At 41.0% G+C, this 17,194-nt stretch overlaps 1 protein-coding gene across 4 annotated transcripts in view; it reads right to left on the reverse strand.

Annotated features, from left to right (window-relative positions):
- htr4 (5-hydroxytryptamine receptor 4) overlaps positions 1 to 14,983 on the reverse strand; it is a 139,588-nt gene extending 124,605 nt beyond the window's left edge. The window contains exon 1 of one of the 4 annotated variants that reach the window (XM_067519284.1): positions 14,480 to 14,983. The gene's annotated coding sequence lies outside the window, so the exon portion shown is untranslated. The remainder of the gene's footprint in view (positions 1 to 14,479) is intronic. The other 3 variants (XM_067519291.1, XM_067519287.1, XM_067519285.1) reach the window with 3 other exon arrangements.
- Between the last annotated feature and the right edge of the window lie 2,211 nt (positions 14,984 to 17,194).

Here is a 17,194-nt window from a genome sequence, read left to right on the forward strand (position 1 = left end):
AGATGAAGTGCTAGTCCAGCTGGTGCATCCAGGCACATGCATTGCCCTTCCAGGCAAAGTGCACTGGCTCTGCACACAACTAGGACACCAAACATTTACTGTCTCTTCTCTCCAACATACTTTCCATTCACCTCTTACCCTTTTGCAGTTTGCCTACTTTTACCCCTTTTTTCCTTTTGCAAAATTCTCTGAAGTCTGTAATTACCCTATTATATTTGTCCTTTTCATTTTCCTCTGCACGGCCTGTAATGTGCACAACTCGTCCTATCAAAAAGAGAGAAACAAAACAAGAAAGACAGCGATACTTTGAGACAGGATGCTCCTAATTTTGGCAATGTTCCGTAGGTGGAAGAAGGCTGTTCTAGAGATTTGTTTTATATGTGAGGTAAAGGACAAATCCTGGTCAAAAATACCTCCAAGGCTGCTTGCAGTAGTACTGGAGGCCAGACTTATGCCATCTACATCTACAATATGGTTGGACATCATATTTCTGAGCTTTTGGGGCCCAAATACTATGACTTCAGTTTTGTCTGAGTTTAGGAGTAAACAATTTTGGGACATCCAGGTCTTTATGTCTTGTAGGCATCCTTGAAGCTCGATTAATAGATTTTATTAATGTGGTTCCATAGATATAACTGGGTATCATCAGCATAGCAATGGAAATTTATGAAGATTTTTCTAATAATGTTGCCTTAGGGGGGAGGAGGGGTGAATGTAGAATGAAGCCAGGAGACACATAGTGCACTGATCCACTGATTTGTCTGCCTCGCAAACATCACCTTATTTTTTCCAAACGTTATTCAAACTAAGCACATTTTTCATTATTTAGTTACTGCTGCCATTTATTCCCAGCTGCCAGGACTCAGCAGTTCCCTTCTGCAGCTAAAAATTCTTCAGTTACTTTCCAAGGAGGAGGCGCTTTGAAATTTAGGCAAACCTATATGGGCCTGAGTTTATTGCGGGAAATACAGACGACCTGATACTCATGTTTTTTTTGGAAAGGCTAGGCTCTTCTTTTTTTAAATTATTGCATCTTTGCCACAGTCGAATACTGGATTATTTATACATTTGTGTTCTCAAAATCTAATTTTATACACAAAACACTGCAACAATTTCATTCAGTGCAAATTATCTAAATCTTCACAATGTTTTAATCAACCTTTAAAATCTTATGATTGAAAGTATGGTGAAAACAAACTTTAAAAGTACTATATGCTGCAAATAGTACAGCTTGCTCACAACTCACTAATGCCTCTATTGTTGTGATTGTTTTACAATCTGGCAAGCGGCGGCATCACTGATGGAAAATATACAATTCTAATATACATTCCTGATTAAAAGTTGACTTTATTAACCTGATTCCTCATGTTCACCTGGGGAGATAATTACTGAGCATATCATTAATGCCCGTCACCTTCCAGCTGATGGACATAATCAAAGTCATCCATTAGAGGGCAGGGAGATAAGCAAGCGGTCAGTTAATAAAGTTAATGAAGAATCTCCAGTTGCTTACTGACCTACTGGTATAGGTCATGTGATTTCACATGCTCGTTAGTAGGTACTTCTTTAACATCCGAGATAAACATTAAAGACACTTTTTCCTGTCAATCTATCTGCTGTTGTACTTTGGCTCCGGCCACAAGAAGAACTGTTTGGTTAAAGTCAAGGACTTTTGTTTTTTAGCTGTTAGTTAAAAAGAAAAAGGCTCAGCAGAGACTGTTGACATTAAAATATACCCTTATGAAAATGCTTCAACATTTAAGAGTCCTTGTGTTTTATCGAGTGAATAAATGCAAAAAAGTGGGTTTACAATGAGCATAAAGGCATCTGCTTGTTCATATCTCTGAATACATGATTCAGACTTTTGAGTGTGTTTCTAGCTGCACTGGGGATCGTGAAGCCACTAAAGAAGAAACCAAAAGCAACAACATATATGCTGCTTTCTATTGGGGCAGTACCAAGTTTTACAGCTTTAGAATTTCTAAAAACAAGAATAAATGCTGGTCCTCGATAGAATATGATTCTGATATCAATATGCAGAAAAATCCCAATTAGATGTGTTGTGTGTGTAAATGGAAAACTACAACTAAATAAATCAGATGAGAGCAACACATCTCACTAGATAATGCAAATCAGGATAAACCCTCCAGTCATTCTCTAAAATCATCAGTCCTGCACAAGTGAATCTTTGTTTTTAACTTTTATTCGCACTGAAAACAACCGTTTTCAATGAGAATCCACTGATTGATTGACTGTCTTTAGAGAAACATGCACCAGCCTCTGCTGCAGCATCACTAATGGAGACTTGGAAGAGCTGCTTATCACCAGCTGACCAGCTGCTGCGTCAACAAAAGAGCAGTTAATAAACTCACTGGTGTCAACTACCTGATACACTGTCAATGCATAAAAACACAACCGAGATAGCTCACAGACACACACTATACATGCAAACAGTCATAAAGACTTAGAGGTGCAGGGACACGTGCAGACTCATCTGCATCAACCCAATAAGACCGATGATCAACATATTCGCATGTTTGAAGTTGTAAACATATATGTAGTGTACAGGAAAACAAATATATCTGGATATGTTTGGTGTGTAAACTCATACAAAGACACACATAAGCACACACACACACTTTTCCTGCACTTGCGGTGTGTTTACTCATCAGGGGCTCCCACCGCAATCATATCACTCAGCTACATCTCACTCCCTCCACTGAGTTTCCTGAAGATTTACATGTTTATCTCCCCAAGAGATGGCACAAGGTACGAAGAAAAGTAGCGTTTCCAGTTTGTGCAGCCTCTAATGACTGTGTGCATCAGCACTCGTGTGTGCGTGTACAATGTTGAAAGACAATGTCAAACAAATTCTGCTACTTGCTTTTGCAAACAACAGTATTTCACCACAGTTCTCTATGTGCAAAATGGTCATAAAGCAGCAGATGTCCAACATTGGCTATTTTCCGTCATAATAGACAAACTGGAGTTGTTGGCAGCCCATTTACAGGCAAAAGATTCTTTGGGGCTGTAGCTTCCAAAATATTATAAGATTGAAGTGGTGGCACTTTACCCCTCAGCATCAAGGTCCCTCCTGGCTACGTGTCGAAGTGTCTTTGAGCAAGACACTGAACCCCAAGCTGCTTCTGGTGGGTCAGGTGAGCACTTTGCATGGCAGCCACCACCAGCAGTTTGTGTGTGTGTGTGTGTGTGTGTGTGTGTGTGTGTGTGTGTGTGTGTGTGTGTGTGTGTGTGTGTGTGTGTGTGTGCGTAAATGAGAAACAAGATTGTAAAGCGCTTTGGATAAAAGTGCTATTGAGGCAGATTAACCATCCATTATCTTAACCACTCATCCTGTTCGGAAAGTGGGGGGGGGGGCTGGAGCTTATCCACCCTGGGTCCACCCTGGACTGGTCTCCAGTTTATCTCAGGGCAAACACAGACAGACAACCATTCACACTCACACTCACCCCTATGGGCAATTTAAAGCCCCCAGGTGGCAAATAATTCACCACAGTTCTCTTTGTGCAAAATGGTCAAAAATGAGCAGGTGTCCAACGTTGGCTATTTTCTGACATAACAGACAAACTGGACTAACAACCGCTGGGAGAACATTTTTTCTACATTTCTGTCTTTGTCTTGAGCTTTGGCTCTGTCTCCCAGCTGGTTTCTGTTCTGATTCTTTCAAAAAGGCAAAACACTTTTTCCACAAATGCAGCTTCGTGTTTCGGAGAAATACCTCACCCCCCGATTCCAAGAAAGTTGACTAATATAGAAAAGAGATATGTTTAAAAGTCTGCTTCGGTATTTGGCACCTTCCTCTCCCTTTCTCTACCAGTAAGAGCCCCACTGTGTGCTGGTTGAACCAGTTGGATATAAACAGCTCTCAGGGAGGCTTTTTAACACAGGCCTAAGTTTCTCATTAAAAGTCCAGTCTACAAAATGTGTCAATCAACTTTTCTAAATAAAAATCCAGAAACTCAGACATGGTGTTGGTCCTGCCACACATTCTCTTTGGCACTGGTCAAACATGGATGTAAAACAAACAGCTCAGCACTTGACTCCTGGTCTCTTTAAAGTGTCTGGGTAAACAGTTGGTCCAGTGTAGACCAAATATGTCCAACACTACTCAGAAAGAACGTTTCCTTTAGTAAAACTGTTGCTTTATGAGTAAAAAGTAACATGTTAAATTTACTGCTAGAAGCAACTAGAACAGTAGGTTACTCCGAACAAGCCACAAAGGTCAAACAGGCATGAACCACTTTGACAGAGGATCCTAAGCCATCTGAGTCTTTATTAGCCACTAAAGGCTCCAGTAGCTCAAACATATGTGATATAACAGTGAAAAACAGATACAAAATACACAAAACCAGACAAAGATTCCAAAACTAAATGTATAAACTGTAATAATAAATCATATCCATCGTTTTCTATTATTTGTAACTGCGAACCCTGTTCAGAGTTGCTGGAGCATATCCCAGCTGCCACTGGGTGAGGGGCAGGGTCCAGCCTGTACAGCTCTCCAGTGGTTTTCAGACATAGACAGACAACCACTAACACTCACATTCACACCTACAGGTGATTTAGACTCACCAGGTAACCCAACACGCATGTCCTGGGACTGTGGGAGGAAACCGGTGGAAACTCCAAAGGCACAAGGAGAACATTCAAACTCCACACAGTAAGGCTGCAGCTGGCAGGTGGATTCAAACCGGGGACCTTCTAGTTGTGAGGCGACAAAGCAAACCACTCTACCACCGTGCTGCCCCAAATAATACAGAATGAAAAAAAGACGACCCATTTTCATGTTTAGCACACGAGTGATCTTAACAATTAGAGGTGAACTTCTACTAGCAGCCTTAAACTCCCAGCACAGTGCTGGCAAAGTCCAGTTTAAACTCATGAAAAGTAAAGCTGAGCCCAACAAGCTCAAGAGTCTAAGGCATCTTCTAATGAATGCTGTGCCAACCTCATTTCTCTGGCTTCACCCTCAGGCCAAGCAACACAGTTTTGCTCCCATAGTGGTAAAGGTCTAAAAATAGCAAAGTCTTCTCTCTATTTTCCGTCCAACAGTGGTGTGAGTGCACGTCCAAATCCAAACAGGGTAAAGTCATGAGAGTTTCTTTACATTTTCCTAAAAGAAAAAGCATCACATTCTGATTAACAAGCCTCTGTGGTTCAGTGACAACAGCCAATTATTACAACTAAGAAAACATCTTTGCACATTTTTGTACAAATAGTTGATAAGATTTCTGACTCGTGGAGCATTTCACAGCTGCAACATTTATTTTTATCAGCTACAGAATTTTCAGGTGGCAGTTTGGGCTTTTTCTTGCTGCTTTTTTCCAGCATTTTTTCACCTCTGTGCTTCCTTTCTGCTCCGCTTGGCTTTTGGGGTCTGATGTGAGAAGCTTGTTAGAGTCAAAGTTGAGATGGACTCCTCCTCCCCTGGGTGAGTATCTCTGCTTAAATGGAGGGGGATCATGGATCGTTGCTCGTGTCACATCATCGTCTTACAGTGCATTTTCCGTGTGAGTGAACACAACGGCTCTCAAGCATGACTTTATGAAAGATGTCAGACACTCAGGTCTTCTCTTTGTGGCTCAAAACCTACAAGACATTTCACCTTTTCAGAATGGATTTGTTGACTGTGGGTGAGCAGCCTCTAAATAATCAACTGAGGGGTAGCCAGAGGGGTTTGCGTTTATTATTCAGCATCTGAGCCAGAAACAAAGTGACAAATCATAATCAAACCGACGTCCAGACCCGTCACTATTAGGATTCCCTTCATCGGATATAGCGTTTTTATGGTTTACCACGGTGCGGGGGCCTGGTGGCTCTATCCAGGTGGAGTATCAAGGTTGGGATGAAAATGGCTGGGGTGTTAAATTCCACCCCACCAGGTGTGGCGCCACCTAGCCATCATGGGCCAAGCTGGTACAGATCCCAAGTCCGGATGAAATCGGAGGGTTGTGGCAGGAAGGGCATCCGGTATAAAAACAGAAAATCAATGTGCGGAACACATTCTCCTGTGGTAACCACTGAAGGGACAAGGTGGTGCTGGGCAGTATTGCAGTTAAACTATTACACTGGTTATAATTTTAGACACAACTGGAATTTTTCAAGTACTGCAATACTGTCACATCACTCGTATCTCTGAATACTTTGTATATGTAAACACACATACACACACATTTCTGGGAGTAGAATACACAACGTCCAGACATGCAGAAAAACAAATACTGTGATCTACTGTAAAAGTGTCTTGATAAACACATGAATACAGATTTTGGATCATATCACCCAGTACTACCTGAATAGACAGGAAAAACTGAGAAGATGATGCATTTGTGAATTTAGCCTGAATCTCAGTGTCCTCACTGGAAGATAGAAAGGCTGTGACTAATTATTATCTTAGTTAATAATTTTCTTTATTAAGTGATTTTAGTCCAGAAAATGTTAGAAATCACAATTTCATAATTTTGTACAACCACCTTACTTTAATAAAGAAATAAATAAAAGATTGTCCTCATCTGACCTATTTTTTTAAGTCGACAACCCTTCCACCGTCACACAAGTGGACAGAAAAAAAGATCTGTTCTAAGTCTCTAAAAACTGCTCTAGCTCTACAGCTCTACAGCTTCCTGCTTTAATAACAAGACTACTTAAAGAAGCAGAACAACAAAAACCCACACAGCTAAAGAGGAACAGGGCAAGAAAAGGATAGTTTACGTAATTGTCACAACAGCAAAACACCCTGCAGATAACGTGCAGAAATGCAACCAAAAAATGCTAAATCAATAGTCAGGGACAAGCAAATACTGAGACAAAACATGGAACGCTGCCTGTGTTTCAGCTTGAAGAAAGTGCCTGAGTCTTATTGGAGGTGAAGGTCGACTTCACCAGCCTGCAGCCTGCAGCCTGCATGGATAAAATATGAAGGAGGACATTTGCTTTCCTCACATTTGGGAACTTAGCTGATGCTCACATCTGGCATGACTTACCGTCTGACAACCAGCTCACACACACACACACACACACACACACACAGGACTTTAACTCCAATAACACAAACCTTACAAGCCTGTGCAGCTAACGAAGCATTAGCAGCAATGCACTGGTGCAGAGTTTCCCAATTGTTCATCTTTCAGTTGATACAAGAGGAGGCTGCTCACGAGGTAGAAATATGATTTAGTGAATTAAGTTCAGAGAAAAAGTGGTAAACGATCTAATGAACAATTTATTTCGCTGCAAACAAAAAGTGTAAAACATTAATTGTCCACTGTGCTTTTGGTTTGCAATGTTTCAGAAAGCGGTGAAATACTGAAATTTAGTCAGATTCACTACCTTTACAGAACATATAACCCGCATCAAAGCCACACGACAATTGTTCCTTTTATAAACGTTTTGTGATGTCACAGCGAAACAATGCAAAGTCATTGTACCATATATCATATTTGTTGTGGGCTAAAATGACGCCTGAAACAATACGAACGCTGCTGAAAAGGGGACCCAAAGAGATTTGAGGAGGATATAACATTGCATATTTTCGGGCGACTGTGGCTCAAGCTTAGTTGCTCCTGGTGAGTGTTGGCCATCTACATAGCAGCTCCCCCATCGGTGTGTGAGTGTGTGTGCGAATAGGTGAATGAGAAGCAGTGTAAAGCGTTCAAGCTTGTAAAGATGGTTTAAAAATAAAACCGAAAGCTTGAACTGCCACCTGCCTTTAACCTTTGTTGAATTAACTTTTATGTCCGCGGTCATAATGTCTACTTCCACTTTGTGGCGCTTTTCGAAGGTGGGAGGCCAATTCATGGTTTCTACATGGTTTAAATGGTACATGGTACATGGTTGGAATAAAGCACACACACACTTATTTATGCCATAGTTTATGTCACGCAGACCTTTTGGACATACAGGCGCTTGAAAGCATGAACTGCCCTTAAAAGTCTGCCGAATGCACTTAAGGTCTGGCATCGTGTCTCCTCTGGAGGAGTTTCAGTTTTTCAGGTTTCGATCTTCATTTTTGACATTTGGGATGTGTTTTGTGTGTTGTGTGTGTGTGTGTGTGTGTGTGTGTGTGTAACACAACAGATAAACTTCAGTTTCAATCAATACAGCTGACGACAGGAGCTACAGAACAGCCTTCACCTGATGCACACGTTATACATTTAACTCTGATTCACTGTGCGTCTTTGTGCACAAAGCCTGTGTCTTTCACATTGGGAACATGTTGTACTATTCACACACACACAACTGACAAATACTGTGGGAAATGTCTGTAACAAACTAAAACCCATGTATTTATAGGGTTGCATCATTTTCTAACCTGCTTTTTATGAAACTTGGTTTTCTTTGGCTGATGAAAATTTGTCTCTGCTCAAACACAATCTGTCTCTGTTCCTCCGACTGCCTGAGGGGAAACACCAAAAATAAATACTTTCTCCGAACCAGCGTCTCTCCACCGTCTCTCTCGCTGTGTGTGTCTCCTGTCGTCCACTGTCACTCTCTTGCGCACACATCCATACTCTTCATGACCTCTCATTACCCTCAGCTCCTCTCCAAACTACCACAATCACCACAATATGAAGGTAAAATAACTTTGGAAAAAAGCAAATTTCAGGTAATGTTCTAGTTACTATATATACATATAAATGTATCGGCATTGGGGCATCCTTAATAAAAATAACCAACAAGACCTTAACAGTTAATCACAAAGTATGTTGTTTGCCATCGAGAGAAATTCATGCCTTACAATATCTTTTAGCGATTAGCTGACCTCACACTGACACTAGCAGTAAATGCAGAGCATCTCCAACAACCTTGGCAGAGTGCAGGAGATTTTATTTTAGCTGGAACTTGTTAACTCAGCAGCAAATGGACCTTGGGGCTTAAAAAGCCCAGAGCTGAAGAAGAAGAAGAAGAAGAAGAAGAAGAAGAAGAAGAAGAAGAAGAAGAAGAAGAAGAACTGCTTAATGGGTTTTCGGACTGTAAATCCTCCAGAAGTATTTCAGTAGAGCCCCAGATTAAACAGTTAAACCTCAAATTATGCACAATGTGGCCTTTTTAAATAATTTATTAAACAAAAGAGTCCAACATTTAATGCTTCCACCTTCTGCACTAATGATCTGCTGCTCATCTTAACACTGACACTGAACAAGACAATTTGGAGACATTCAGCTTGTGCCACAGGAAATTGTGCCAAGTCCTGTTACATAATGCATCAGAAGAAGCGCTGCTCACACTATCTTTGACCCGACTCCCCTCCATTGACCCGTCTGTTTTTTCAAAGACAATTCCTTGTTTAATCTCACCCTACTATCTTTATAGTGTGACGCAGAAAGTTAGACATCAAAGTGGACCAGCTTGCTGTGCGCACACACACACACACACACACAGTGATGCAGACGCTGATGCTGATAAACTTCCTCTATTTTTTTAACCCTCGTCATCACTGATTCATCCCAAACTGTCTGAAACCTGTGCAGGATTTAGAGCCTCGGTGTGTGTTTAGCTGAACATTCATTCAGAAACCGATCTGACAGCGAAGTTCGTCAGGGGCTGGAAGTAATTACCTCTATTCAGCAGCTAGATGAACGCGACAGGCTGAGTGGATCAGAATCCGATGCTGCTCAACAATGTTCAGATGATTTCTAGCCCAGCACTGATTAACATGTTTGAATTATTGTGTCTGAGTGTGTCCACTTTGTACAGAATTCAGCTGCAAGTGTAGTGACGTACTGACTTGATAAGTATCAAAAACAGATTTATTAAATTCTCACATGATACTTGGTCTGACTACTTCGTTCTTTGCGGTTCGATCTGGTGTTCAACGTAATCCTTATACTGTCCCTGGGGTCTTTTTTCCACCTGTGGATGGCTTTCATTTGCAGCAGGCTGCATCTTTTTAGTTCATTTCCAAGTCCGAAGTAAATCATATTTGTATGAATCAATCAATCCAAACTTCATTTATATAGCATCATATAAGACAATATATGCTAATGTCTCACAATTTTTATTGTCGGTACTAAAACAGCAACAAGTTGGTCTTTGATTACTCATCTTTAAGGAGACAAACTTTCACATCCTGACTGTCTCAAAGGGGTCTTTCTATTTTCTCTTGTTTTCCCTCCTTCGTGCCATCTCTAGTGTTCAAGTGCTGTCTGGTCTTTTGATCACACTAAGCAGCAGTCAGAGAAAATATGTGTGTTCTCGTGTGCGCAAGCCATCTCATGTGCAGTCATGTGAAAATCTTGCAATTCCATGACTTTATTATATTCAAGATTTCAGCTGACTGGACACGTGATCTCTTATTACTTCATGGCTTCTGAATGGAACATTTAAAGGATGAGGTCAAACGGAGATCCAGCCTGCTTCTGACCCTACGTCCACGTGATTTTAGATGCATGTTTACAGTAACTGGGGATCACTAATCCTTTTTCTCCAGTTCTATACTCTAAGTTCTTTCTAGTGTTCAAATTTTTTCAACTAATCAGCTTTCAATTAAGTCCTGAAAATTATTGATTCCACTGCTTCGATGAGACAACAGCACCTGATACATAATTGGAAATGACATTTGGGGACAGACAAATGGCTTGTTTATGACAATGGGTTACAAATATACACTGCCTGCTTCTAAACAAGTGTGAGACAGGCCAATAACTACATACACCTGCTGCTTATGTGAGATCAGACAGCTCCAACAAAGACGTTCGACTTTTTCGAAATGTTTGTGGATGCCAGGCCTGTTAGACTAAGGCCTGGACCAATGCTTTGTCAAAACTTATCCACTCAAGCCCAACATGTTTGCCTTAACATCCAACTTCTGCTGAATTTAAAAACACCTGCCTAATATCTACTACTTCCTGCAGAGGTTGGTAATTCTCCTTCTTTGTCTACAACCAGATGCTCCTGGCTTATGTTCTTACACATCCCTGCAAGACACGGATGATGGATAGCACACCAAGTAGTGTGGCCCAGAAAAGCCTGGTCAGCATTGTGTTTGCCCAACACAAAATCAATAATGCAGAATATTGGCAAATGTACATAATTTGTAGAACACTGACTTGGCTGTTGTCTGCTTCTGCAACCAAGTCATAACGTTAAGCATATTACAGACAAGTACAAACATTTCTGAGGACCCTTGTCTCACGGCTTAACATCTCTAAAAGTCATTACTTACTTTGAGACTGTTATTTTGAATCCCATGGTCCACTTTTGTAATGCAGTGTGTGCAGCCCTGGTCATCAGGACTCTGAATGTACATAAAGACAAAGTGCTAAATGTCAGCACACTGAGTTAGACAATGCTGCATGTCCGGTTGTTCTGTACTTTGTGTCCCAGTCTATGTTGTCAAACTCCTTGATACCAGGATCAATTTTAGATTGTTGTACTGACTAAATGTATCTTATATGTACATGCACAGTGGTTGCAGGAACAGCAGGGTGTTACAGGACAGAAACAATCTGTGCAGTGTCCCAGTGTAAACACCACATCTGTCTTTGAATCAGTGTGGAGATTGTAGAGATATATATATATATATATATATATATATATATATATATATAAAAAAGCATTCAAACTTCAGCTCTCTATAGATGTACATTAGTAATAATCAGTGCCTCACTCTGCAGCTTTGTGAAGCTTTCAATCAATTTCCCCTCATTGTTGTGGCATCCTCATCCATTAAGTTAGAGTCCAACCACATTTACCAACCCTCTAAAACACAAATACTTCCAGCAGACACTCCACATGCTCAGCAAGAAACACTGTTGAGGTGGAAAATAAATAAACTGAGCATTTTGCAAAGCAGAAAGGGACAGATATTATTCACCAAAGCTGTTGGAACAAATTACAGCTAAAATAATAATAAATAAATAATAAAATAAATAAATAAATAAATTTAAAAATTCGGGTTGCAAGTGATGCTCAGTTCAGCTGTAAGCCAGAAGTGACATCTTTAGTTTTTGTTTCATCAAGCCAACATTATAAAATCTACCATATATGACAAAGAAAATCTTAAAATCCTCAAATAAGGGGAAGCTTCTCCAGTTCCTTAAATATGTTCCCATTAAGTCACATCTTTAGGAGTGTAGTCCAATGTCCTCTCCACTTAAACTACTCCCGGGTGATCATGAGACATTCCCCAGCCTACACCAAGGACCTCGTCTCAGGGTTTCCCCAAATGAAGAGTTTCCACACCTGATTTTGTCTCACAATTCCTGACGCACTGACAAAAAAAAACATGTTTGATTCAAATTAATGTTTGATTGACAATCGGTTATAGCAGTTATGTTTTCTGCAAAACATCTGATCGGTTTTACATAAAAGAGATTTGTAAACTTGGGTTAAAATAAAAAAAGGATTAATGACTTTGTTCACACCTTGTGCCTCTGCAGTAAAACAGACTTTCTGTATTCCCTATTTCACAACCCACTGCTGACAAATCCTCAGTCCTCATGCAAATACTGGGATATAAATATAAGCATTAACACATGCATGTTTCCAAGCAATCCCTGTTTGACACTCTGGAACCCACACGCTCATTAACATTGTATACAGAACTCTTAAAAAAAAAAAAAAAACTAAGCAATAAAAGTTGATATAATTACAAGCACATCTGGAGAAGAGAGTCTCCTTATTAAAGTGTGGGCGGAGAGATTCGCATCCACAACCCAATTAAAGTAAAATGGGAGACTGTCTGCTGCTGCTCAGCAACTATTTATTTATTTCTTAGATATTTAAAAAAATAACAATAAAAAAAAAACACGTGATGTTTTCTTGAAGCCCCTGTGAGAACATGAAGTGTTTTGTTCCAGAGCAAAGAGAAGGACGTGCATTAGAGCCAGTCTGAGGAGCCCGACACCCACACCAATGCATGACTTACACCTGAAGTGATTTGCATTGATTTTAAAATTGCAAATTCTCTGGCTGCGCTCCAATCGGCTTCTTTATCTACATGCTGTGAGTGGTCGTGGGCGAGCTGGAGAGACTGACGTGTAACGGATACAGCTGTGATCTCCCGATCATCGCATCAGTCAGAACGCCACATTTTATCTGCACCTTTGATCGGGAGCGTGCCGATTCCCCCTCATTTCTGATCCATAAATATTACATAACCATAATAAAAGGTCTTGAAAGTGAGTTAAAAGTAAATGAACAAGTGCAGAGTTTCAATTACGAAAAGGCATGAAGAGATTCTACAACTGGCTGCCAACTTAATGGAATGAACGCCTACTATATTTTACAGCATATTAATGTTTTACAAGTGGGTCTAGTGTGTGTCTGTGTGTTGAGACAGAAAAAAAAAAGCAAGACAAATATTAGAGGAATGTGGTATTAGAGTGTAACCTCTACAATGTAGCAGCCGGAAAAAAAATCAACGAGATTTTGACCATAAGCCCTTTCCCAACATTTCAAAATCATCCATCCATTATCTTAACATCTTATCCACCTCAGGGCTTTTTGGTGGGAGGGGGAGGGGGGCTGGAGCCAATCCCAGCTCTCATGCTCTCATTGGACAAGAGGCAGGTGTCCAGTCTGTCTCAGGGCCAACAGACAACCATTCACACTCCAACTCACACCTGCAGTGGATCTAGAGCCACCAATTAACCCGACATGCAGGTCTTTAGACTGTGGGAGGAAACTCGGGTAGATTTCCCCAATCTGCCATGTTTCATTTGCATTGTGTTGTTTCATAAAAGAAAGCATTGACAGTGGAAACCTCATTTTAGAATTCAGGATTCAGTGCTCAATGGAAACTGCTTCACTGTAATTTCTGTCACAGAGCAACTTGGAGAAACCCACAGAAAATACAACATCAGAATTAGAGTAGCAGGAATTTAGACAAACGAGGCAAAAATGCATAAAAACGCATCAATTAAGTCAAGTTAGTTGCTGTATTTTACTAAACACAATTTCTAAGCAAACACTGATTCCCCATCATTACAGGATCCAGCCGCTGGACGCTCACTGAACTAAAACTCTGCCACACACCTCCTGGATGTTATGAATTAAACCAACAAAAAAAGGAAAATCCACATCAGGACGCTTAGATTTAAGGCGGGTTTTCTATACCTGGATGTCAAATCACACAACAAAGTGATACAGAGCAAAAAGAACAACTTTGTGATTATTTAACCGCGTGTGGTGAAACAGGACGTGCAAATAAACTCACCACAACAGAACAGAACAGAGCATTTTGGGAACTAACTCCAATAATTATTTCATGCGCAATTATTGTAAATGCGTATCCGGTGGATGGATTTTACGGTGCTGTGCCAATATTCTTTGTCCATTTTAAACATTTTTACATTCAAATGCTTGAAACCACAAGCTGAACAAGTGACACCACAAGCTGACTTGTCCTTTCAGAAACTGGTTTGTATCTGCAGAGGTCAAAACCGCTCACACTGGAGACAAACGCGCAGGAAACGCGTACAGCAGGAGAAGGATCGGAATAAAAGCGGATTGAACTCACCATTTCGCTGTGGAGACGCCGGGTGCTGAGAGCATGTCACGACACTAAGTCCCCATGAACCGAAATCACGTTGTTCTTCAGTCCGAGGGAAACTAAATACTGAACCTCAGAAAAGATAAAGTACAGCAGCGGGGGGGCTGCGGCTGACGCTCAACGATAAGATGTGTCCGTGCGCAAACGGCAGCGAGGGGCGACGAAGTGCGCGCCTGCACACGCACACCGGGCAGAGGACAGTGGTGAGGAAGCGACCCAAGTGGGGAAGTGATGAAACCTCGTGCAGAAGCAGCACAAGTGGCTCGTGGACAGTTCAGGAGAGCCCGCAGATGTTGAGACAGCGCAGGCTCTGACCGGACTGAGCGGAGTCGGCAGCGGAGATGTCGCGTTATGCTGCTCTGCCTGAACTCACAGCGGACACTAACCCGCTCTGGTCTAGTCCCTCCTCTTTAGCCCTGAACTGGAGGAAAAACCCCTCCATCTCCATCTCACTCTCTCTCTCTCTCACCCTCCCTGTCAGTGCGTGTATGTATAACGATGGTCTGTGATGTTTGTGCGCCCCGCATTTTGAGATGTGTGATTTCATGAGTCACAGGGACAGACAGGTTTTTCTTTTTTTTAAATCTTATTTGTGGTCCTAAAAATATTTTCAGTGGCATTGATGCAGTGCAGCTTTTCCTTAACTTTAACCTGTGCACATGAAATCACGTGACTCTGTGTCTTTGTTAATCCATAGGCTACTGATCACAGCCAACGAGTGCTTTGAAAAGGATTGTGGCAATTTTATTTTAACAGGTGAATCAACACCTGGAGATGGAGCAGAGTTGGGTGTGTGCGCGCATCACACAAAGGCTCTAAGGACTTACTTTGAAAAAAAAAAGAGAAAGATGACCAGAAGCGAAACAAACAAATACATCAATGGAAAGAACCAAAATGACCCAAAAAGAAATTAATCCTAAAAATGGCCAAATGCAATTAAAAATAGGTCAAACAATTAAAGAAACAGGAAGGAAAAGTCAAATGATGGCCTCATTCAGAGTTATTTTGTCTCTGTCTGCGCTCAGGTCCTTCCTTCCATCCATGTATGGGCATGTGTGAAAAACCGGGTCCTCCAAACACAAGAGCACAACTCAACTAGTATTACTCAGTTCGTAATGTAAGAAAACGAATTATGACTTCGTTCGTATCCTTTAGTAGTTTTTGGCCATGCAGAAACGATTTCCACCTGGCAACTCACAGACGGTGTGGACTCGTATTTGTCACAGCAGAAGTATTAAAAGGCTTCTGGATGATCTGATGGTTTAGGGGTTACGACGCAATGTCTGTGATTCCAGCTTTTTCTACATCTCTCCCTCTCATTGTGTTTTCCACTATCAGGGTAAAGTTAGAGTAATCAACAGACTGTATTTTCTCTATACAATGTTCCCAACAAAAAGTGGTGAAAGCAAAATCAGTTGATAACCTACAGTAAACGTGACGCTGCTTTGGAGCCTTTTTTACTTTTGGTAATCGGCTAAATTGTCCCCATGATGAATTCAGGTAAGTTTGACTGTATTTTCACAGTCTTGCAATGAGAGTTGCATTTGATTTTCACCTCCATATGAAGTGAACACCACTGTGTCTAATATCCAATTATTTTATAACAAGGCCAACTTTGGCCTCAAACTTTAACTCTGACAGCGAACTCTGTGCCAGAACCTGAAGAGTTAGACAGGCTTGCTGTCGTTTTTCTGTATTTTTGTTCAGGTGAATGTATGAAACATGATATTAACATTACCAGGAGCTCGTAAAACTGTCACCGCTTCAGGTGAGGAACACGCTGCAGGTGAGCTGAGTGTTTTCTCCCTCATATTATAAGAAAGAAGTCAGAGCCTGACTCATCCATCAGTCTGTCCTTTGTCCTGCCTCCATTCTTTTATCTTTTTCTCATTTCTATATCGCTTGAACTATAATGATCAAATCTCAATCTCGGGGGTTTTGGTCGTCCTCCTTGTTCCTCACTCTCTCCCTTCGTATGGGTCTTTTATCCAGGCCAGCTGGTAATGAATGTGTCACCTTAGTTCTGCCTTGGGCCATTCAGTGCCATTTGGAATGTTAATACGTCCGTAGTCTTCATTTCCTCAACTTTTTTCAGATTTAGTCAGAGACATTCAGTGTAACTAAAAAGAAGTATAAATACATGCAGTTGGGAAAATGTCGTGTCAGCCCCAGACATCACAATGGATTCATGACATTCAATATTCTCTCAAAATATCAGATTAAAAAGTCCATTACGTTGAGATTTTGTATGTAAAACTATACGTTTCCGTTTAATAAAAACTGCATCAGTGCTGTCCAATGCATGATACTGGACAGATGGTCCAAGGACGGTCTTTTGTCCCGCCCACGATTTATTCATCAGAGAGCAAAAAACGGAGGAGAATTAGCAACAGAACAGTGAAGAGGCTACAAACCTCCTCTCACTCTGAGTCACAGTCTGGTTTATTTAACAAATATGTCCACATATAAGAAATTCAACTTGGCATGTGCTCTCAGCAGACATGGACATGAAATGAATATTAGAGGTTCCAGAGCAAGATGTCCAGCAGTATTGTAGTGCATAAGTAAGGTTAATGATATGCCAGTCTTCTGTATCAAAACATGCAGCCTGACTGGTCTTTGGCTCTGTGCACTAGGTTTGTAGGCTTTTACACAGATGCTTCTATACGTGCATCAACGTTG

Source organism: Channa argus, chromosome 10 (genome assembly GCF_033026475.1).
Source record: "Channa argus isolate prfri chromosome 10, Channa argus male v1.0, whole genome shotgun sequence".
NCBI lineage: Eukaryota > Metazoa > Chordata > Actinopteri > Anabantiformes > Channidae > Channa > Channa argus.